The sequence below is a fragment of the Molossus molossus genome, unplaced genomic scaffold (assembly GCF_014108415.1).
Source record: "Molossus molossus isolate mMolMol1 unplaced genomic scaffold, mMolMol1.p scaffold_m16_p_1, whole genome shotgun sequence".
Taxonomy (NCBI): domain Eukaryota; kingdom Metazoa; phylum Chordata; class Mammalia; order Chiroptera; family Molossidae; genus Molossus; species Molossus molossus.
This window is the reverse complement of record NW_023425344.1, coordinates 177,071,265-177,096,667: the sequence shown is the minus strand read 5'-3', so window position 1 is coordinate 177,096,667 and position 25,403 is coordinate 177,071,265.

Sequence of the window (25,403 nt, the reverse complement as noted above, 5' to 3'; positions counted from 1 at the left end):
CCAAATTTCCCAGTTTTTTAATATCCCCTTTGAATTTGATCAGTGGAAGAGGTCTCCCGCATAAGAATTCAAAAGGGGAGAACCCTATCTTTGCCCGAGGGATACAATGTACTCACAGGACAGGTAGGGGCAGTTTCAATCCAGGGCAGGTTGGTTTAAGGGTCTACTTTCCCTGAGCTCTGGGGTTGGTAGGCCATGTGTAAATTCCACTGGATGCCTAGAGTTTTAGCTCCCTGCTGTATTTTTTTTTTTTTTTCCCTCACCCGAGGACATTTTTCCATTTTTTTGTTCAGATAGAGTGGAAGGGAGAGAGAGGAAGAGAGAGAGAGAGAAACATCGATGTGAAGGGACGCATCGAGGGGCTGCCACCCGCACAACCAACCAGGGCCGGGGACAAACTGCAACCGAGGTACATGCCCCCAGCGGGAACCAAACCCGGGTCTCTCTGTACTGCAGGCCGACGCTCCAACCGCTGAGCCAAACCGGCCAGGGCTAGCTACCTGCTGTATTATTTCTGCTATGAAGGCTGGGCCATTGTCTGATCCTATAGTCAATGGCATTCCATATCTCAGGATAATGTTTCTCAGGAGAGCTTTGGTTACTTCTCTTGCCTTTTGTGTACATGTGGCATAAGCTTCCACCCAGCCCAAGAGAATACAGGTGAAAACCAGGAAATATTTATTTCCTCTACTGCAGTGGTTCTCAACCTTCCTAATGCCGCGACCCTGTAATACAGTTCCTTGTGTTGTGGTGACCCTCAACGTTAAATTATTTTTGTTACTACTTCATAACTGTAATTTTGCTACTTTATATCTCAGGCGACCCCTGTGAAAGGGTTGTTCGACCCCCAAAGGGGTTGCGACCCACAGGTTGAGAACTGCTGCTCTCCTGGGTCCTATTTCCGAGAAGTTTACCTCTAGATCTTCAAAGGGTGCTTGGCCACAGTGCTGGATCCCGGCGAGTCCGGTCGGGCCTTGTCAGGAGTTGTTTTGAGCACAGTGGAGACAGCGTTGGAAGACTGAGGCACAAGAGGGATGGAAGTCGAGCAATCAGGTAGTCCCAGCTTAATAAGGCTTCTAGGGTGGTTTTTCCCACACGGGTGAGTTCATGTTGTTGGAGGACTAACTGATGGGCTAACTGTTCTGGCACATAGGTTCTGTTGTCTGGGAGGATCCACCATCCTTCCTTTGTTACATTTTCCCCTTCCTGTTGTGCCCATTCTTCTTCCTGGGCCGTGTACTTTGGGGTTGCAGGTAGTTCTGGAGGCAGCATGATTCTGATGGGGCTGTCTGTTCTGCAGCTTGTTTAGCAGCAGCATCTGCCTGACGGTTTCCTTCTGACACCGAGTCTCTTCCCTTTTGGTGTCCCTTGCAGTGGATGACTGCTACCTCTCTTGGTTCCCAGACCACCTCCAACAACTTTGGGATTTCACCTTGGTTTTTTATTCCCTTCCTCCCTACAGTAAGGAACCCTCTTCCTTGTATATAGCCCCATGTAGGGTGGCAAAGGCATAGCATGAGTCAGTGTATATGTTGGCCCAATTATTCTTGCTGACTTTTAATGCCCTCACCAGAGCCCATAGTTCTGCATCATAGTCTTTGCCAGGGAAAGTTACAGGCAGGTGCAGGGGAGCCTCTGGCTTGTCTAAGCCAGGACGTCCGTGATAAAGCAGGCACTGCAGGGGACCAGGGCTCCTCGGGACCCACGTGAGCCATGACCTGATGAGAGGTGCTCCCAGGCCCGTTCAGACCAACACATGGAGCACAGTTCTGATCCGGGTCACACAGTACCCACGTCAGCCATGCTCAGAGTGTCGCAGGTAGAGACCCCACACAGGTGCTGACGGGTAAACAGCAAAGTGATCTGGGTCCGAGACCTCAGGGGTGTTGAGTCCTCACTGCCAGGCACAGAAGCTGTGCAGGGTCCAGGCGGCACTGGGTCCCACTTGGGAACCTTCCTCTCCTGGCCCTAGAACCACTAGCCAAGTCACACCAATCTGACAGGGTTGCAGATGCTCGGATGCTTGAAGGCCTTGGCTGCAGCCATGACTGTGAGCAGGTAGGGCTTCAGCCCTGCGCCGTGAAATGCTGCCATCTTGTCATCTGCCACCACCAGGGTCTCCTACTCAGGGAAGCACAGTGCTTGGCTCTTCAGGGGCTGGGCCTGGGGTTCCCAGGAATCTTGATGCTCACATGGGGCCCTGGCTGTCAGTGGGGCTCTTCCAGAGGATGTGAGCCCCAGGCCCCCGCAGAGCCCCAGGTGCCTTCCTTGTCCCAGGGCAGAGGTGCCACCCACTCTGGATCTCCATTGATGGTGCCAGTAAGGTAGGTGCCTGGCTCCGCCCCACCCAGCAGCTCAGGTGCCTGGCCCAGGTACTGCACTGTCAGCCCCTGGATCCGCACGCCCGGTTCTTACTCCAGCTCTAGCGGCAGTGTCTCCCCAAAGGCAGGCAAAGGGTAAGCTACCGGTCTCTGCCAAGGTCCAAATTCCTGAGTTAGGACTCCCAGGGACGTCCAGGAGTTCCTCGCCAGGGCCTCCATGAGCTTGGTAAATGCTTTCTTGGTAAATGCCCCAGACAAGGGGCGCCTATTCTTCTCCTTTCAGGGCCTCATATAAGGGTTTTGTCAGTTCTGACAATCCGGGTATCCATATTCGACAGAACCCTGCTGTTCCCAGGAATTCTCGAATTTGTTGACGGGAAGTGGGAACCAGAAAGTGCAGACTGCCTGTTTCCTTTCAGCCCCTAGCACTCATTCGTCTTGGTGATCTTGAAACCTAAGTCTGGCCCATAGCGGCTGTGGGGAGCAGAAGTTCCTGGTTTTTCTTGCTGGCGGATGGGGCACTCAATTTTCCGCCTCCTGCATGCCCCCCACTGGGGATTGGGCCCACAACATGGGCATGTGCCCTGATGGAATTGAAGCAGGACCTCTCAGTCCATGGGGAGACGCTCAATCCACTGAGCCGCACCAGCCAGCATGAGGGCAGGAGGGAGGCCAGCAGTAACAGGAGCAGCCACGCCAGCCCAGGGGAGGTCACAGTGGGGAGCAGCAGTGTGCTCCCCACAGCCAGCTGCCCATCCAGGCTCTCCTGGGATGTGGGTCCGGCCTGGACATGGCAGGGTGCTGAAGCTGGGAGGGACTGAGGCCGTGTGGGCACCGTGTCCTTCACACCCTGGCTTTGTTGAAAGCTACTCTGTGCAGCCTGGAGCTCAGACTAGCACCAGGGTCAGAGATAGAGTTTCAGAGGGACTGGGGACCTTCAGATGAGATGGAGAAAACCTGCCCCTTGGCTTGGGAGAGGTGCCAAGTGGCCTGGCTTCTGCAAACCCTCCTCTCCTGCGTCGTTGTCTCCCCTTGTCCTTTCCGGTGTCTCCGTGTCTGCGGGTCTCCCTGAGGGTTCCTCCTTAGGTAAGGCCTCTCGTGCCCAGGCTTCTGTGTCTAGATGTCTAGCTGGCACCTGGGTCTGGAGCCACTTTCTAGCTTCTGTGACAATCCGTTATAGTCGACCCAGGTGGGGTGATGAGTCTGGAAGACTGCTCCCCCCTCTTGTAGGGTCCCGTCAAGGCCCATTCTCTGTGGGCCCCTTGTCTCCTGCAGTGGTAATTGCATTGCTGCTGGGGGTTCTAGTCCCTGGGTCTCTGACCTGAGACATCTTCCCACTGGCTCCAGCGACCCTGGCTCCAGTGGTGCAGTGGCTGGTTGTGGGGGTGAGACGGATGGAGGTGGGCTGTCAGGCAGGTGAGGTTCCCCATCCTTAGGTAGTGGGGCGTATGGCGGTGGCAGTGGAGGGGCCTCTTCCGAATCCCCTTGTACTATAGGAGGCCGCTTAATTCGCTGTGAAATCTTCTTTCACCTTGTGCCATGAGGACCTTACACTGTGTCCCTGAATCAGATCCAAGGAGGCCTGATTTGGATTATTTCCAAGCACTGGTCTATGTAGGGAAATTGGTCAGATGGCTGAAGTCTCTGGTGACTACTCTATATATGGCCTGGACTGTGGGAACATCAAGGGTGCCTTCAGAGGGCTATTCCACACCAAAGGTGGGCTATTCTAATTCACAGAATGTGCGCAATTTTCCGGGGGTTAATTTGACCCCATTATCTCCTGAGAACCCCTTTATAAAATTCTTTTTTTTTTTTATCCTCCCCCAAGGACATTTTTGCATTTATCTTCAGATAGAGCGGGAGGGAGAGAGGGAGGAAGAGAAAGAGAAACATCAATGTTAGAGAGACATATCAATCAACCGCCACCCACACAGACCCGTGGGGTCGGGGACAAACTGCATACAAGGTCGCGCCCCCAGTGGGAAGTGAACCCAGGACTCTCTGATCCGCGGACCAACGCTCTAACTGCTGAGCCAAACTGGCCAGGGCCTTCTTTTTTATTTATTCCTCATCTGAGGATACTTTTCTATTTATCATCAGATTGGTTGCTTCCCACACGACCTGACCAGGGCCAGGGATGAACCACAACTAAGGTACATGCCCTTGGCCTGAATCGAACCCGCAACTCATTGATCCATGGGCCGTCGCTCTAACCGCTGAGCCAAACCAATTCTTTTTTTCCTCACCTGAGGACATTTTTTTCATTTTTTGTTCAGATGGAGTGGGAGGGAGAGAGAGAGAAACATCGATGTGAAAGGGACACATCGAGTGGCTGCCACCCGCACAACCAACCAGGGCTGGAGACAAATTGCAACTGAGGTACGCGCCCTTAGTGGGAACCGGACCTGGGTCTCTCTGGACTGCAGGCCGATGCTCTAACCGCTGAGCAAAACTGGCCAGGGCGCTATACAGTTCTTCATCATACATTCCAGAACAGTGGGTTTAGAAATTTCTCCCCATAATGGTATCTAAGATGGTTAAGCAAACCTCCTAGTGAACAGTGTCGCGAGACAAACAGGAGGAAATTCTTATTTCGTCCTCCTGGCTGCTCCCCTCTTGGGGATTTAGGTGCCTCTTGCAATTGGCAGGTCAGTATGATTTCCTGACTTGGATCAGGTTCACTGGTGGAGACAAATGTCCCCAAGAACCTGATACTGCCCTTAGCTGTATGAGGTCGCCACAGAAGTGTAGGTCGGGACTGGTGCAAGCTTTGTAACAGGTGTTGGGGAGCACGGTCACTCACACACACCATCACACAGAATTTAAACTTCCACCCAGGAATTCCCTGTCCTGTGTGGCATCTCTGCTGCTTGGGAGGTGATCAAGCTCCCCTTCTATCTTAGAGGCAGGCCTGAACTCGGTCCTGGGTCCCCAGGGACACTTATCCATCCCATGTCCTGGCCAGCTTTTCTATCCTCCCTGGAGTCTGTTGGAGCACAGCGGTGGCCGACTGCAGTTAGGCCGGTAAGGGTCAGGGTCCAGGGAGATCACCGGTCGCGCGGCTTCCTGGCCAACGCACCAAAATGTTGTGGCAGAAATTCGGTTGGCGGGAAGAGACAGATTGCAACACACTCAGAGGATTAGGAAAGGGCTGTTTAATGTGCACCAGTGTTGTCCCAGGGGAGTCGCCTCCAAATGCTGAGCCCTGAGCCCTTGGTTCCAGCCGCCTTTTATACATGATAAGCCTCTGGGCATCTGGGGGCCTTCTAGTTCCACTGTAGTTTAGGCAGTTGGCTGAACAGGAATTACAAAAGCCAACGGCGGGGTCCCTGCATTGCCTAAGGGGCTGCGCCTGGCTTGCCTTCTCAACAGTTTATAAATAAATAATCCAATAATAAATACGAATACACCCTGGCTGGGTAGTTTCGTTGGTTAGAGCGTTGTTCCAATGCACTAAGGTTCTGGGCTCAGTTCCTGGTCAGGGCACATACAAGGAGCAACCGATGAACACATGAGTAAGCGGAACAGCCCTGGCGGCTGGGTTGGTGGAGCCTTGTCCTGTACACCAAAAAAGGTTGTGGGTTTGATTCCTGGTCAGGGCATATACCTAGGTTTTGTGTTCAGTCCCCATTTGGGGAATGTATGGGAGGCAACTGATGGCTGTTTCTCTCTCTCTCTCTCTCTCCCTCCCACCCCCCACTTCCCCATTCCTCCCTTCCTGTCTCTAAAATCAATGAAAATCTATCCTTGGGTGAAGAAATATTAAAAAAAAACAAACTAGAATAACAAATTGATGTCCCTTTCTCTTGTCCCCTTCCTTTCTCTAAAATCAACTAAAAATAATAATAACACAAAAATAAACTCTGTTTTGGGCACTCATAACTATAAACCTACTTTTGCCCCGACCTGTATATAAATATGTATAAATATACATGTATTATTCAATTGTATGAAAAAATAAATGAAGCAATCAGGGAAAGTTTGCATATTTTTCTTGTAAAGGAAAAACTGGTCGTTTTTTTTTTGTGTGTGTGTGTGTTGTTTTTTTTTACTGCAGATTTTCTTAAATTTATGCTAACTGTAGTGATTGATTTGCTAAGGTACTGGTCACTTTATTCCCTTGGGGCCGATATTTCAGGATCCATGTCACTTGGGCAAATGATAAGTATTGGACCTAAAATGACCTTCACAAAACACTTCTAGCTGTCCCTCATGCTACCCAGTAGCCAATCAAAATTGAAATAATTTAATATGGGATCAAATGTTTAGGTAATTCACCCATAAGATTGTTGTATGTTTTTGAGCTGTGATTTTCAAACTATGCTTCAAGGATTTTTTCAGCTTCCATGGAGATATGTGAGGACCAAGTTAGAGGTTAAATGAGTTCAGACGGGATGGGGCCCTGGGTTCCATATTCTTAATTCAACCAGAGAATCTTTACTTTCATTCCTTTTGTATTTGAGTTTCCTTGTGAAAATGTGTTTGCAAAAACAGATTTTGCTTCTAAAATAAGTATTAAAAAGCTGCAATTCTACCATTTTATTCCACTTTTACTCACGTGTATCCCTCATTAAATGTCCAAGTCATTAGATTACGTCCAACAGTAGTTTTTACTGAGTTCTGTTTTCTTTAGAGGCTTTGAAAATCTACATCCTCTCCCTTCTTCATCCAGTACTACATAAATGCTTGCTCTGTAATTTTTTTCTGGGTCATCTTTAATGCAGGGGTTAATAAAGAAAATAAATACCTCTGAGGCTAACATTTATTTAAGAATTCCTGAAAAAGGACTCTGTGGTCTACAGAGACATGCACATTAGATATAAATGCACCTGGGCTTTAAAGGTACCTATATGTCTTGGAATTAAAACAACACTCTAGAGTTGCCTCGCTGCTGGGTATCAGTGGAACCAAGCTGAATGGAATTGAATTTGTGTGTTTTGTGTTTGTCCCAAGGAAGAGATTTTGATTTTGTAAAACACCCCTCTAAGGTAAGATACTGATCCTTGCCATTGGTTTCCAGTCCTTGTGCCTCATTGTTTTTACCTCAGATAACTGATTGGATTGTTGGTACTGTTTGACCATTTTGCTTAGCTCCTAAATACCAAATGCCCTCCACTAGTTTCCTTTCATTTCACTCTGCCATACAATCAATATAGTTTCATTAACCTCTTCCTCACTTGTAACAAGCTATATGTGAGCTATATTGCCTGTTTGTAGAGCATCCCCCAGAAGGTTCAAGGCAACTGACTTATGGGCATCCCTGGAAGTTTTGTAGCAAGATAGTTTGGGGGCTGTGAGTAAGAAAAAGTTCAAGAGAGAGATGGATTTGTAGCTTGTTTGCCAACATGTTAGTGGTTATAAATTTTTCAAAACTGTAAAAAGTAAGTTAAAAACCTTCCTTCACATTGTGGAATATATATGCAAAACCAGCTGTAAAGACATTTTTTTAGATCTGGGTTGGTAGGGGTGTGTGTGTGGGGGGTGGGGGGTGGGAGGGAGCGTGGATTTACAGAGGATTGGAGCAAAAGATACAGTGATAATTTTTAAGAGCATTATTTGCAAAATAACTTGCATGTTGATCAATTCTTATAGAAGTATTAGTTGAGAGAAAAGCCCAGACAGTGAATCTAGTTCAATTTAGTAATTCAAAGTGCAGCTGTGAAAGGGGAAGGGGGTCCCAAAAGTCAAAATGCAGGCTGAGCAATGTGGGGAATAAGCAATGTCTGCATCGCTTTAGGAATTGGGGAGAGGGTGAATATTAGGGGCTATTGGAAATGTATAGGCACTCAGGTTGTGTGCAGCTCCTCTTGGCTCTGGTCTTTTGGGCAACTTTCCTATTTTATCCCCTGGCTTCTCCTTTTCTGTCTTATCCTTCCAACCCTCAGCTCTGTGGTTTTGGTTCTTGGCACCTATGGCTCCTTGAAACACAGGGAACATGCCCCCCATGCCATGCTGGTCTTGGAGGGCAGTCTTAGCCTGCGTGCCAGATTCACTTGGTAAGTGGTCCACAACTCTTCCTATAGCGCGTATATTTGTATGCTAATCACAGTACCTGAATTAGGAAATGGAGTCAGTCTGTGCTGATGATTTCAGATTGATAACCTCTAAATATTTGTTTACATTTATTTAATTGGAATCAGGGAGACAACTGATCTTTCCGTTTAAAATAGGCAACATACATCTATATAGTAAAATAACATTTAAATAGATTGGAAATTATCTTTCATTTCATAGTTTGTGCTTCTCAGAGTTGGACAGTGTTATTACTCTGATAAAAGATTCAGCTTACATGGAAATAGTTACCAAGCTCTTTTGAACATGTTTATTCTCTAACTTCTTTGATGTCAAAACAGTTCCCATTTGCAGAAACATTATTCTTTCTTCAGCTTTCTTCTGTAGTTTTCAAAAACAGATACCTTCTTTGGAGACAATTTAATAATTTAAAAATTAGACGATAAAATAATTTAATTATTCCTAGTAGATGGCAGTAATCATAAATGATTTGTTTTCAGAATATCAGTGGTAAGAGTTTGTGTGGTAGGCTGAACTCCAAGGTGGCCCTCACCACCTTTGCACCCTGGAGCTACCCTGGTGATTATATTACTCTACATGGCAGACGGGATTTTGCAGATGTAATTAAGGTTATTAATCAGTAGGCTATAAAATAGGGAGATTATCAGGGTGAGCCTGATCTGACCTATTACCGTTTAAGAGTTTTCTCCAGATGGTAGCAGAAAAGAAAGTAAAACATTGGAAGCACAAGGAGGGTTTGACACGTCATTCCTGGCTCTGAAGATGGAAGAAGTCATATGCGCGGTCCAGATATCAGCCTTAAGTTTGTGGGAGAGACTCCCAGCTGACAGCCAGCAAGGAAACCTCAGTCCTGCGACGATAAAGGACTGAATTCTGCCAGCCACCTGAATGAAGTGTGGATTTTTCCCCAGAGCCCAACATTGATTCAACCTCCTGAGACCACACAAGAGCAGTGGGCCTCCTGACCTCCAGAACTCTGAGATAATAAATGGGTGTTGTTTTAAGATGCTAAATTTGTGGTAATTAGTTAGGAGGCCATAGAAAATGAATGTAGCTTGTTTAGGGAGTTTTGGTTCAGTCTACAGTGGCACCATGAAATTTGCAGTGCATGAGAAAAGATTTATGAGGAGGTTTAATTTATTTTTATTTAAAAAAATTTTCACTTGAAGCTCTTGCCAATTTTGTTGGCAACAGAGCTATGACAGACACTATTTATTGGTTGACTACCCAAAGACATTACCTTCCTTTTTTCTTTGCTAATAGGACCCCCCCCCTTTTTTTTTTCAACAGAGATTCTTTAATATTATGGAAGTTAGGCCCAACCATAAATTGAAGTTAATCAGGCTTATGATCCAATTCTGGCCAATGAGAATTAAGTAGGAGTCTGCTGGGAGGCTTTGGGAAGGATTTTGCTTCTTGATATAAGCAACAGAAACTGAGAAAAAATGCTCCAAATGACAGTGTTATCCATTTCCTGCCTTTGAATGTGGTGTAATGATGTCCGCAACCATTTTGTAAACATGAGGAAGAGGCCAAAATGATCACAGAGGTACTGATTCAGGGCCTTGATATCTTTGAGCCAATGCCACTACTCACATCTAAATTTTTTATGTGGGATACATTTTAAAAAATTAAAAATATATTTAAAAAATAACCAATAAACTATGGTTAACTGAGTTTTAATAATTTACCACCAAAATACTATCTAACTTATATAGAATTTGGGCCCTGAAAGTGGAATGCTGCAAGCAGCACACTTTAAGAGGTAGGTCAGAGTAGGCATTGAGGACCAAATTATCTTAAGCTGGAAACCTTTGACATAGCAAAACATTTAAATAACCAGTTGCCTGATATATCTTAGAACATAGACCACATGTTGACAGAGGTTGTAGTGGCATGGGAAATGGAAGGAAAAATTCAGGATGTTTATGTGTGTTGGCTTATTTTAGTGGCTGTAAGCTAAGAAATCGTATCAGGAGAGGCAAACTTAAGTTACATAGCTAATTTTTAAGCAGAGAAGAAAGAAAGTAGGATTTTGCTGACAAAGGTACTCTCTCATTGTAACTTCCAATCTAAATGAGCAGAGTCATAATTTATACTCATGCAGGGTTGGAAAAGTGTTTTGGGTACCCAAGTTAAAACAAACACAGGCCAGAAAGTGGCACCCTTCTGAAGACTGGCAAAACTAGAGCTTCCTACCACAAAGACCTGATTATGTGTGTTCAGTGCCAAGGGATTTGGAAGAGCACAGGACCCAGCAGCAGGGAGAGAAGGATTCTTAGTCAAAGACTCTGTGTAGACAAAAACTTTAGCTATGATTACTAATGCAAGAAATTGACTGAAGCAAATAGACAAAATCAATTAAGTTCTTGAGAGAAACTTTATTGTTAAAAATAATGCAAGTCTCGCCCCAAGCAGCATATTATTGTTGAACCTCCAGGGCAATCCCTAGGTGTCTGAACTTGTACAATATGCAGGCATTGCTAAAATTAGAAAAGAACATTCTCCTGAATGCCCATCTCAGATATAGGCATTAAACATAATGATTAAAGAATACCTTACTAGAGGGAAGAACCAGAGGCTGTGGAAGAAAAACAGAACTAGGAACTGTCAGATTGACTGACCAAGGAAATTTCTCCATTGAGAGGACAGGCATTTATCACGATTCCTTTCTAATGGGATAGGGCATATGATGGTAAATGTTAACTATTTAGCATATGATGGTAAATGTTAACTATTTAGTCTTCTCCCACCATTGTGTATTAGATGTCTTGAAGGCAGACAACCTGTTCTTTAGAGAAAACTTCCAGATCTAGAAGAAGACATCTCTGGACCAAATCAAGAAAATTGAACACCACCTGGAGAGCCTAGATTTGCCCCTGGATGTGGTAAGTAGATGTGAATTTGTGGTCTCTCTTGGAGAGGAGGTGAGTACACCTACATAAACTGCATGTGTAGGAAAAAGGATGTGTGTGGAAGTTTGATGGCCAAATAGGTGGGCTGCGGTAGACATTGTTAGTTGGTTACCTAAAAGCACTACTTACCCAGCTTTATTCCTTGCTGTTACCTTCCTTTCACCCCAAAACACACACATATTTTGGGAAGAGTTCCCTTGGTTTCAGAGGTAGTGAACTTAGTCAAGAACCTTGTTGTAGGTATGTGATCCAAATCTAACCGATGTATCAGTGCCTTTGAGAGATTTCTGGCGATGGATGCTGCCACTTCCAACGTATTAAGTTGCTAAAGTGACATTAGCAAACATTGAAGTCTAAATTAGTTATGTGACACAAAATTAATCCTCATTTGTTTGAAATCACTGTTAATTTTTGTTTGCTTTTATTTCCTGTAGGCAAATATGTCTAAATGATAGCATTATAAACTTACATTTTGGTAGTTATAAAGCAGGAGGTTGCCAAATTATAATGTAGGGGCCAAATCTAGCGCTTTACCTGTTTTTGTAAATAGCTGTATTGGACTGTAGCCACTCTCATTCACTGTGTTGCATATGGCTGTTTTCACACTACACGGGCATGTTGAGTAGTCGTAAATGTGATCACATGGCCTGTTAAGCCTAAACTATTTCTATCAGACCTGTTAAGGAAAAAATTTGCTGACTTTTCATGTCAAGAGTCCTAATGTGGAAATCAAAGTTAAGTAGGATAAACTATCATCTATTCCAGTACTATTTTAGTACATTCTTCCCCAAACTTGCAGAGCACATGAATGAGCCGCAACCTTGGTTAAACTAACATATTCCAAGGTCCTGTGCTTTGTCAGAATCTTCAGTGGAGAGACCTGGGAATCTGTATTCTTCTTATTTTTTTGTTTTTTCCCTTTATTGATTTTAGGGAAAGAGAAAGTGAGAGGGAGAGAGTGATAGAAAGATCGATGAGAGAGATTATTGACTGGTCGTCTCCTGCATGCTCCCCACTGGGGATATGGCCTACAACCTGGGCATGTGTCCTGACTGGGAAACAAACCAGTGACCTCTTAGTGCATGGGTCTACACTCAACCACTGAGTCACACCGGCCAGATGGAATCTGCATTCTTAACCATTTCCCTACATGAGTCTTTTGACCAGGCAAATTTGGGAAATACGGTTGTAGATTGATATCCTGGAACTGCTTAGCTAGTTCACCATTTAATCCGGTCTATAGCTGGTTCTGCGTGTGATTCATGGCAGAAGCCCCAGTGTGACCAGGAGATTGAATAAGATTCTATCAGGTCACTGGAGACTTGCTTATGGAATACGGTACAATGAATTAGAAGATTTTCTTGTAAAAGTGGTACCAGCTCTCAAAATGAGGTACCTGGGTTCAGGTTCTAAAGCCTTCTCTGACTAATTATTTGACCTTGGGCAAGGTTCTCTCTACAATCAAAGGTTTTCAGCTATAAATATGTCTGTAGAATGAGGTGTCTCCAAGTTGCTTTGTGGCAATATTTTAGATGTAGAAATTAGGAAGTGCCTAAGAAGAAACCAATAATAGTTTCTCTGTTTCTTGAAATTCTTTTCTACTAGATCAGGATTCCTCAGTCCTGGCTACACATTAGACTCCCTGGGGAGTTTGTAAAAACAGTGATACCATAGGTCTCACCCAGAGATTTTGATTTAGTTAGCCTAGGGGAAAGCCTAGCTATTGGAATAAAAGTTTTCCAGGTGATTTTATTTGTTCTGTCTCAGATGGTATTGGATTCTCTTTCTCCGTTTCCTATTTAATATTTATATATATTAGTCTCACCGTTTGTGAAACACAAATAAGAAGAGAAAACAAGTTTAGTAGTTCCCAAGTACTGATGAGTCAGGAAGGCTGGGTAACATTCAACAGAGAATGTAGCTGTGTCTGCTCCACCACCAAATTCTGACATACTAGCTCCTAGATCCTCTCAATACACAGCTGGCTTGGGAATGAACCATCAGGCCTGGTGATCTCTGAAACTTCTTCCGGTCTGTAGGATGTGAGGTTTTATATTTAATTATAAGAGAAATAAGTCACTGTTTTAAGTTTTGAGAACATTTGAAAATGTAGTGTGTACTACAAAGGTTAAGATTCTGTAAAATGGACGTTATCATCCAATAGGAATGGGCTCCAATCAGGCACTGATTGGTTATTTGGTAAAAATACTGCTCACCTGGCTTACCCTCTCAGAAAGAGTCATAACTGTGTCCTTATAGTTTAATTATTTTCCTTTAGTAGTACTTGAAAAGGATGTTTACTTTGGCCTCTTTATATGAAACTATAAAGTTTCCTTGAAAAGAACTAAATCTGCTCTCCAATAAATTAGATATAGTTTATTAAACTATATAATATATGTAGCAAATTGCAAATAAAACAAGGTATGGCCACAATCTGGTCTTGCATGTCTAATACTTTAATTTTTTTAAATTGTTTTAAAAAATTTTTTGATTACAGTTGACATTCAATATTATTTTATATTAGTTTCAGGTGCATAACACAGTGGTTAGACATTTATATAATTTATGAAGTGATTCCCCCATAGATCTACTACCCACCTGGCACCATACATAGTTATTACATTATTGTGGACTATATTTCATATACTATACATCCCAGTGACTGTTTTATGATACCAATTTATAGTTAATTTTTCATCTTTTTCATCCAGCTCCCTAACCACCACCTCCTATCTGGAAGCTATCAGTTTATTCTGTGTATCTGTGAGTCAGTTTCTGTTTTGTTTGTTCATTTATTTTGTTTTTTAGATCCCACTTATAAGTGAAATCATATGGTATTTGTCTTTGTCTGACTTATTTCACTTAGCATAATACCATTTAGGTTCGTCCATGTTGTTGCAAATGGTAAGATTTCATTCTTTTTTATGGCCTAGTAATATTCCATTATATATGCGTGCCATTTCTTTTTTATATAATTATCTATTGATGGGAACTTAGGTTTCTTCCATATCTTGGCTATTGTAAATAACACTGCAGTGAGCATAGGGGTGCACTAATAATTCCTTTAAATTCCAGAATTAATAATTGTATTCACTCATTCATTCTTTTGTTTACTTATTCATTTACTCAAATAATTTGAAAGAATCAAATATGAGCCAGGAATTGCTCTAGGCCCTGGGATACAGCAGTGAACAAAAGTCTGTCCCTCAATGAAGCTTACATGCTATTTGGGGAAATTGTAATGAACAAATAACTACTTAAAGTATCAAGTGCTAATTGTTAAGGAAAATAAGGCAAGGTAAGATGATAGAAAGTGCTGGGAGCTAGAGGGTTGTGCTCTTTTATAATGGTAATCAGGGATGTTTGCTCTCTTAAGCAGAGACCTGAAGAAAGTAAAAGTCCTAGTGATATCTGGGGAAAGAACTTTTTAGACAGAGGAAGCCAGTACAGAAGTCCTGCTGTGGGAAAGTACTTAGTATGATCTAAGTGTTGTGGGCGCTGGGAAACAGCATCAGCTGTTAGACCAGTGGACTCAGACTGGACCTGGGTTCAGCAACCTCGGTACCTGAGTTTGGCTAGGAAAGAATTCAGAGCCAAGATTCCAACTATAAGAGAACATTTATTTGAAAAATAGAGGTAGAAGTAATTTGTAGAAGAGATTGGTTTAAGAAACAAGCTATAGAGGCATAGGAAGGGCCCTTGGAGCTTAAGAGTGAGGAAGATAATGGTAATTTGCCTGGGAGGGGGTGGTGTGCTCCCCAGAGGGAGAGTGCACTGAGTCCTCAGATCTAAGGGCTTTAAGGGTGGAGATTTTAGGGAAGTCCCAGGGGAGGATCTTAACAGACTATAGAAACTTTCCAGGTGTGTCCTTTCAGGTTGGAGTCTCATTGATTGATTGGTGGGCACCAGTAGTAGTGGGTCATTATTCAGTGCAGCTGGTCCTGAGGTCACCCTGGCATTCCTTGTCTGGTTTTGCTGCTTTCCTGGGCCTGGAGCTGAAGTACAACTGAGGCCTAGATGTTATCTCCAGGGAGGAAAGGTCAGGGGTCCAAACCCCATGACCACCCATATGCTAGGGGAGGACAGGTCACCCTGGGGGTGAGGTACCACCCTACAGTTGTTCTTTGCCAGGCACCCAAGGGCTTTCCACCCTGGTGACCTTCTGTACCTGGCTCATCATCTGTGCTCCGCTCATGTCTGTCTAACTGCTGTAACACTTGAATGGGGTGAGGGAGGGTGGAGTGTTGGGAAGGAATCAGAGAGTACAGGGCCCTGTTTTGCAAGGCTACTCAGGCTAATTACAAGGGTATTGTACTTAACTCCAAGATTTAAAGGTGCATCTAGGATTTGTGGGATTTGAAATTTTATAATCCTAGGGACCTTCTATACATAAGGAATACAAAATTAGATACAAACCTACACAGTTATTTGTAATGGAAAAAAATCACAATAAATGATCAATTTTATTTTTTAATTACTTTCATTTTTTCAAATCCTCACCAGATGATATTTTTCCATTGATTTTTAGATAAAATGGAAGGGAGGGAGGGAGGGAGGGAGGAAGAGAGAGAGAGAGAGAGAGAGAGAGAGAGAGAGAGAGAGAGAGAGAGAGAAGCATCAATGTGAAAGAGACATACTAATTAGTTGCCTCCTGCACAACCCTGACCAGGGCCAGGGATCGAACTTGCAACCTAAGTATGTGCCCTTGACTGGGAATTAAACCCGAAACCCTTTGGTCTGTGGGTCGATGCTCCAATGCTGAGCCAAACTGGACAGGGCAATAAATGATCAATTTTAAACAGTGACAAATACCACCCTGACCGGTTTGGCTCAGCAGTTAGAGCATCGGCCCGAGGACCAGAGAGTCCCAGATTCGGTTTCCTCTAAGGGCATGTACCTCGGTTGCGGTACATCCTCAGCCCCAGTTGGGGTCATGTGGGTGGCAACCAGTTGATGTGTCTCTCTCACATTGATGTTTCTCTTTCTCTCTCTCTCCCTCCCACTCTATCTGAACTAAAATAAATAATTAAATAAAAAAATAAAAAATAAACAGTGACAAATACCAATGCAGGGGATCAGAATATGCCATCCCCAAATATGCCACATTGGCACAAGAATTATTTTGAGCTAAAGACAGTGAGAAACAGCAAATGCAATAATAATAATAATAATAATAATAATAATAATAAGCTTTGTATCCTCTGTGGTCTCTTACCAGGAAGGTCAAAATGACTCTTAAACACCAGAGACTCTTATTAACCCAGAGATAGAGAGGAATCTACATAACAAACCTCACTAAAACAACCCTTATTTTCTATTACTTTCCCCTACATTTTTACCCCCTGCAGTTTGCCACCCCTTAATGCCAACATTCCTTTTCCTTTGTGTTGGCACTTTTCTGCACAGTTATTAGTCTTTTTTAAGATGCCATATAAGCCCCAAGTTCCGAACACCCATTTGAAATGCTCGTTACTGAGTTTCTTCTGTGAGTATTGCATTGCTCCTGTTAAACTGTTTTTCTTCTGTTAATCTGTCTATGTCGGTTTCATTTCTGGGGCCACAGGGGCATAATCTAGGAGGGTAGAGGAAAAGAGTTTTCCTCTACATCACACACACTAATAAACTAAAAAAAATGTTTTACCAACTGTGACACCCCTTTGTGATATTTTTTCCCTTTCATTATTTTTGGCTAAAATCTCCTTGATGGCCTCTTTTTTTTTTTTTTTTTTTTTTATCCTCACCCGAGGATATTTTTCCGTACAGATAGAGTGGGAGGGAGAGAGAGGAAGGGAGAGAGAGAGAGAAACATCGACGTGAAGGGACACATCGAGTGGCTGCCACCTGCACGACCAACCAGGGCCGGGGACAAACTGCAACCGAAGTACGTGCCCTTAGCAGGAACCGAACCCGGGTCTCTCCGGACTGCAGGCTGACGCTCTAACCGCTGAGCCAAACTGGCCAGGACTTGATGGCCTCTTTATATATCATTTTGTAATGTCCTTTCCTATAGAGAGCATGGATAATTCAGTCTTTTATTTTGGTCAAAATTTATATTTTATTCATAGCATAGAAAAATTTTCTTTAGTTTTACAACCTATTATTGGTAATGCCGTGTACATTTTTAGGATTGTTGTCAAATTTGGGAAACATTTTCTCAAACTTTTTTCTTACATGAAGTAAGATTTGTAAGAATTTCCCCCAGACTAGTCTCTGGATCCATACATTTCAAACCCATTTTCTTCTCTGCTAGCCATGTATTTCTGCTGTGATGAAGACAAGTTCCTGTCTGTGACCTCTAGGCCAGAACTTAATGTCACAGTGTATGCTGATATGGAGGATAGTAGAAATATTCCTGGCAGCCATTCCCATCCCAGCAAAAACTTTACATCGAAATAACTGTGAATCACAATAATATATCAAACTAAATGCTTATCTAATTCAACTTCTTTTTTTTTTTTTCCATCCTCACCCAAGGACATTTTTCTGTTTTTTGTACAGACAGAGTGGGAGGGAGAGAGAGGAAGAGAGAGAGAGAGAAACATCGACGTGAAGGGACACATCGAGTGGCTGCCACCCACACGACCAACCAGGGCCGGGACAAACTGCAACCGAAGTACATGCCCTTAGCGGGAACCGAACCCGGGTCTCTCCGGACCGCAGGCCGACGCTCTAACCGCTGAGCCAAACTGGCCACGGCTAATTCAACTTCTTAACTAAATCCCAAAGTGTCTGTGTCTATTCTACTACTTGACCCAAAGAAAATTGTGACAGAGGAGAAATTCAAAATAGTGTGTTTAAAATACCTCATGTTTGCAAATTAAGAAAACAAAATGGCCATGTGAATATATTGCCGGGCCTCTCACAGGGGCTTCGAAGGACCCGGTGTAAGTGAGGGGTCCTGAATTAGGAGCTTGATTAGCTCCAAGGAGAACCTTCGTCTGGCGAGATGTGAAGCCATTGGAGGGTTCTGAGCAAAGCAGCAACATAATCTAAGTGCTACTGTAGAAGGACCTCTTTGTTTGGAGAGGAGACTATAGGGGAGCAAGCCTGGAAGCAGGTGGTTCTGTGCAGAGGCTCAATTTCAGGCTGAAGAGGGAAAGTGAAGAAGCAGACATATCTCATTATGTGGGTTCCAGGAAAACTGCCTCCATTATCCACTAAACTATTGATGTTTTTCTTGATCATTCATGCCTGCTCATGTCAGACTGGTTTCCTTTCTCAGCTATTGCTGATTCAGCAATTATAGAGTCTGCTTAATATTTTCTGAAGCTCCGAGTCTTTCAAGTTCAAATTTAGTCAGCAGTATGTTTTACTGTATTTATTTCTGCTTCTATTTGCTGCTGCATCGAGGCCCGCAGTGCTGGCTGAACGACCCTTCTTCACCAGCACCATCTTAATTCGCATTATCAGTGCAGGTGGTGTCTGGGTTGGGAACTACCGAGAGGACTCTTTCCTATCATTCTTAGAAGCCCTAAAACCTGGCAGTTTTTCACTTGATTTTTATCAAATATCCCTTTGCCCAATGAAGGACTCTCTGATTAAGGCCTTTGGAGTTTAATCATTTTATTCCATTTATTTGGGAGTTAACTTTATGTCTTGCTTTAGAACAGAGATTGGTAAACATTTTATGTAAAGGGCCAGATAGTAAATATTTTCGGCTTTGCAAGCCATGTGGTTTCTGTCAGACCTGCTCACCAATGCTGTTGTGGCACCCAGGCAGCCATAGACAGTTGTGCAAACAGATGGACGCGGCTGTGATCCAGCAGTTTTATTTACACAACTAGGCCGTCGGGCCAGAGTTCACCTACAGGATGCAGTTTTCTGCCTTCAGCTTTAGCATTTTCCTCTAGCTGTGTCATGTTATGTGTCCCAAATCTTAAGCTTACTTAACCTCTATGAGTCTAGTGTTTCCATCTTTAAGGACCCTAATATAAGTTCTGTCTGCCGCATAATATTGTCATAAGAGTCAAATGACATGTTGGTTGTAGAAGTCATGTCAATTTTATTTTTTTATCCTCACCGGAGGACATTTTTCCATTTTTTTGTTCAGATAGAGTGGGAGGGAAAGAGAGGGAGAGAGAGAGAGAAACATTGACATGAAAGGGACACATTGAGTGGCTGCCACCCGCACAACCCAACCAGGGCCGGGGACAAACTGCAACCAAGTACGTGCCCTTAGCGGGAACTGAACCCGGGTCTCTCTGGACCGCAGGCCAACGCTCTAACTGCTGAGCCGAACCGGCCAGGGCGCCATGTCAGTTTTAAAGTAGCATACATCTATATATTTCTTTCTCTTTTCTATCATCCTGAAACACATTTTCCTTCTGCGCTCTCTACCAAAAGCACACATGTAAATACTTAATAACTAATGAAAATTATGGCTGGCTACTTTGTCTTTTCTCTTGGGCCTTACTGTCAAATGCTGGCTTCCGAAAATGTCACCAAAACTACTTGTGATAGTACAAAACTGAGTCCGTTCTTATAGGATAAGGGAGAACTTAGCCTTGATAGTCATAATAGAGCCTCAGAAGAGGGAGGGCAAAGCTGGGATATTTATTGACATTTTGAAGACCTACTTAGATGAAGGTAGGTCTTTCAATACAGGAGCTTGGTTAAGACTGGATAAGAATCATGTTGTAATAGTCTAGGACTGGTGGACATAGCAAGGTGAGGATATTGAAGAGGGAGGCTAAGAGTCTTAGGGTGTATACTGTCTTTTGACACTTTCTACTGAAGAATTCATTGGTCTTTCAGAAGGTTACTGAAGTGAAGAGTCAAGTTATTTGTAGCTTTTATTTTTTTGGACAGGTTTCCTGGAATAATGAAGTTATGTTGTTAAACACATTGGAATAGTCCAGCCTTGTTAATATAGTTAAGTAAGCTGTGTGTGTATATATGGTTTTGGTTCTCACTTAAAAGACATTGGAGGCATTTTGTGAAAAGGAAAAGAGGGAAAGATAAATAGGAAAGCCAGATTTACTTAGAAAAACACAGAATAACTAGTAGAAAAGAAGATAGCAGATGCAGGGGAGAGAGGTAGAGGTGGCAAGATGGAAAGAGTTTAAAGAGAATTTTGAAAACGAGAAAAATTTGGGGGATTAGAAGTTGGGATGTGAACTGTTTTAGTAATGTCAAAAATGGAAAAAGAGAATTTTTGAAACTGTCAAATATAAACTCCTTTAATTATTCCCATTGGACAGTTATATTTTTATATGTGAATTTGTATCAAAACTGGAAAATATGTGGGATAGGTTTTGAGGAGGTTACTTTTTATTAAAAAGATATATATTCATGGTAGAAAAATTTGAATATACACATAAACAATGAGAATAAATTCAGCTAACTCTTAAAAGAAAAATGAAATTCTAGTGAAATGACATGTAGGAGTAAAATATGAAGATAAATAGAAAAAATGACTCTTGTTACAAATAGACAAGAATTTCAGTGGGGGAGAAGAGTAGAAACAAAGGAGAGTGGTAGAAGAAAAAGAGGAAGAACAAATAAAGAGAATTTTGGGAGGCTGTTGTCTGGTTTGTGGGAAATGGTCAAAGGCCACTAGATTTTTAGGAAGACTATCTAGCTTAAATTTTAATAAAAAAAATTAATTGCTATGATGTGGCAGAGAGTTTAGGTGAATGACAAAATAGAGCACTGTCCTCACATCTGATATAAACTGGAAGGTCAAATAAACCATCCTCAGGTTTGATAATTTACCAGCGGGACTTGCAGAACTCACTGAAAGTTATTAGACTCATCATATGATTTACTGTAGGGAAAGGATACAGATTAACATCAGCCAAGGGAAGAAACTTATATGGCAGAGTCTAGAAGTACTACACAAGGGAGCTTCCATTGTCCTTTCCCTGCAGAGTCAGGACACCTTAGTGTCCTGGTTTCAACATATGACAGTATGCATGCAATAATGCCAACCAGAGCAGTGCCTCTGGGCCTTAATGTCCAGAGGCCTTTTGGGCTTCCATTACATGGGTATGATTCATTGATTGCCCACATGGTAGACTTCAGTCTCCAGGTCAACTGATACTGCATGACCCAGAGTTCCCACCCTAAATTACATTGCTGGTTTTGCCAGCCCCTCCTCCCTCAAAGACTACATATGGGTATGACCAGTCCTTGCCTAAATCACATTGTTAGACTATCCAGTATGACTCAGTGCCCCCAGATAAGACACTCCTATCTGGAGGGTCTACAGATTACCTTCAGAAGCCAAGGACATAGGCCAGATATTTTCTTCGAGCAAAACCAAATCCTTTACTACATAGAGATAAACTCCTTTCATCATACCATCCTTCAGTAAAGACTTTTTTCACACATGTGAAGGACAAATTCATTCTCAGTCCCACCAAATTGATAGAAACACTTTAAACATGTTGGCATAGATTCTTCTAGCTAGATCTTAGCTAGGCGAGGCATAAAACTGTTAACTCACCTTTTCTTTATTCCCCAACTTAAAACATATAATAGCTATTAACACAAATTAGAAAAGAAATCAGGAAAATCAAATCTTTAAGGTTAGGTTTACATGAGCCCTTGAACTATATTTTTGGCAGCGTGAAGTGATTTGTTCAACACCAATGGAATTAGTGACAGAGCTGAATCAACATTCCAAGTCCAGTGGCTTTTCTCTCGCAATAAAGCGAAATTCAGGAGAAGCTTCTTTGTGATCCAAAGGATGTTACTTTTTGAAAATAGGACTGCCTTGTTGATGTATGGTAAGATAAACCTAATGGCTTTTTGATTGATTTGATTTTGCCTGAGAATTTGGGATGATTTCCAAATCCATACGTTAGAGTGTTTCTAGAAGATAAGCTGCTCAGCTGCTTGCATATTTTTCTCATTAACTGAATTGTATATGCTGCTGAAATATTCCACTTGATTTCATGTTGATAGGAGTAGCACGGGATCTAAAATTGAACACTGTCTGTGTCTTTTGGAAGGGTTTCCCACCCATTTGTTGCTCCCTTGTCTTTCTTAGGAAGCTATTACATTTTATGTTTTTCACATTCAAATCTTGAACCGACTTTTCAGCTGCTTTCTCATTACTTCTCCTGTGGCCCCACCAGTTTTATGAACATTTAATCAACTTCTTTTTCTGTGTGTATTGGTCATGACCAGAGATTGTCAATGGATCTAAATGGTATGAAAAGGACGAATACTTATTATTCCTTTGTCATATAAGCCTGTGGCTTGTAGGGTACTATAGTGTAAATGTTCTCTCTTCACAAAGTCATGTGTTGAAACATAATCCCCAGTATGATGGTATTTGGAGATGGGGCCTTTGGGACTATAGCTCTTATAAAAAAATAAAACCCAGAGTCCTGGCTGGTTTGGCTCAGCGGTTAGAGCGTCGGCCTGCAGACCAGAGAGACCCGGGTTTGCTTCCTGCTAGGGGCACGTACCTCGGTTGTGGTTTGTCCCCGGACCTGGTTGGAGTCGTGTGGGTGGCAACCATTCGATGTGTCTCTCTCACATTGATGTTTTCCTCCCGCTCTATCTGAAGATAAATGCAAAAATATCCCCAGGTGAGGATAAAAACAAAGAAAACCTAGAGAGCTCCCTTGCCCTTCTTCCATTTGCAAACACAGCAAGAAGACAGTGATCTATAAACTAGATTCAGACACTGAATCTGTTGGTGTCTTGATCATGAATTTCCCAGCCTCCAGAATTGTGAATAAAATTGTGCTGTTTATAAGCCACCCAGTCTGTGAATGCAGCCTGAACCGACGAAGATGGGGGACATTGAGTGGATGCACTCTTCGTTAGCAGGAACAGCGTCGTGCATAGGCCTCGTAGGTAGAGGCTGATTTGATCTCATTTCGGCTGATGGAAATGACCTGCTGCACCAAACCATTTCCACTTGACTGCTTGGATTTGTTTTGGTTATGACGTGAACAATGAACAAATCATGAGGGTTCAGTGGAGATCTGTTTTAAAAATGCAAAAGGCAAACATTCCTGAGGGAAATATTAGTACTGTAAGGCACCCTGAGTCTAGCTATCTCTTTTGTATATGTAACTGAAATCAGCTGTAGCAAAGAGATAAAATTCTGATGAAATAAACTTGGAACTTGATGTGGGGTCAGGCCTAGCCTAGGCCATCACAGGTCTTCAGGAATGCAGACAATCAGGAGACCGGGGAGGGGAGCTGAGAGGGGGAGATGGGAAGATCCTTCACTTCTTCATTGGGCGTAATTCTGATCTGCAAGCCTCATGTAGTAGCATCACGGTGGAGAGTTTGCAAAGAGGTGAGTGTATGTCCTTTCAGCTACTGAGAGGGAAAACACTGTCAGTGTGGCAAAGGCATTGAAAGGGCCAAAGTGAGACACATCAGCTATATACATGATGAAGTACAAGTTCTGATTTTTTTTTTTTTCTCCAAATACATAGAAATAGAAGGCAATCTAGAAATTCAGAAAATACAAAGAAACTTCAAATAGTGCCATCTCATGGAGCAAGTCACTACTGCCAGGTGCTAATATCTGCAGCTTCTCCTGTTTTGCCAACACAGCTACTCGTTTTCGTGGTCCTGCCTTTGTCCTTGGGACAGCACTGTCCAACAGAAATAGCACGTGGGCCATGCACATGTTTTTAAGTTTTCAGGTAGTTGCCTTAAAAAAGCAAAAAGAAACAGGTAAAATTAACTTTAATAATAGATTTTACTTAGCCTAATATATCCAAAATACTATTTCATTATTAACAAACCATTAACAAAATATTTTACATTTCTTTTCTTATTTTTTGTACTGTCTTTGAAACTAGGCATATATTTAATACTGATAGGACAGGACAGTTTGAACTAAGCCCATTTCAGTTGCTCAGTACTCACATGTCGGTGCTTCCTGGATTGGACTGTGCAGCACTAGGTAGAAGATATTATCAGTGCAGGGAAATTGTCTCTTAAAAATCATGGATATTTATTATCAGCTGTAAATGACAGAATAGCCTATTGAAGAAGGCTTGAACCGAAGGGTATTTGTTATGAACAAGGATACTGGAGGTAGGGGGTTCAGAGGGTTAAAAATGTCATTTGAGATTCAGGATGTCTCCAGCCTTTCACCTCCTGGGTCCTCCTCATCACACTGGCGTTCCTTCTTTGAGCTCGTCATCTCGTCATAATGTACCTGTAGTAGCCCCTGATATCAATCCCTTGTACCTGTAAGGGGACAGAGCAAAAGTCTTTTTTCTCAAGTCTCTCTTTTATCCGGGAAGAAGAGTGTTTCCAGCAGACATGCTCTGACATATCACTGGTTAGATTTGAGTCACATGGTAACTCCTGGATGCAAGGGATATTGGGAAACTGAAAAGTTACAAAAGTGAAGAGAATGACAACAAAAGCCTTGTTTTAGAAGATCCATCCTGATATATTTCTACCCCAGAAAAAATCAGATTTCTGTTAGCCTACTAGGGAGAAGGGGATGGCTACTGGGCAGGTTGCCAATGATATCTGCCAGAGGGGCATTCTCTCAAGGGGAGGGGGTCCAAGGAACAGTTCTGAAAGGAACATGATAATACTTTTTGGGTGACAGAAGTTTCATTTATTTTCATCAGGGTGTTGGCTACGTGAGTGTGTTCATTGTTAACAGTTACTGAGGTGGGCTCTTAAGATCTATATAATTTTTTTTTTAATCCTCATCTGAGGATATTTTTCCTTTATTTTCCGATAGAGAGGGAGAAAGGGAGGGAGAGAGGAGAGAAGGAGAGAGAGAGAGAGAGAGAGAGACATTGATGTGAGAAAGACACATTGATTGGTTGCCTCCTGCAGGACCCCCACCAGGGCCAGGGACGGAACTACAACCGAGGTGCATGCCCTTGACCAGAATCCAACCCACGATTCTTTGGTCCACAGGCCAATGCTCTAACCACTGAGCAAAATTGGCCAGGGCAAGATCTATATGATTTTTTGTGTGGAAATTATTCCTCAAGCTGATCAGTTAACAAGCACTAAAACAAAGTGATTGTGTTAATCCGGTTCCCAGCAGGAAGCAGATAAACAGCTGGGTCATTTGAAGAGAGTTTAATAAAAGACCAACTCATAAAAGGATCAGTGGGGTATAGCACCCCAAGTCTGGAATCTGGGTTCCCATTGCCACTTCTATAATGAAGAAGAACATTTG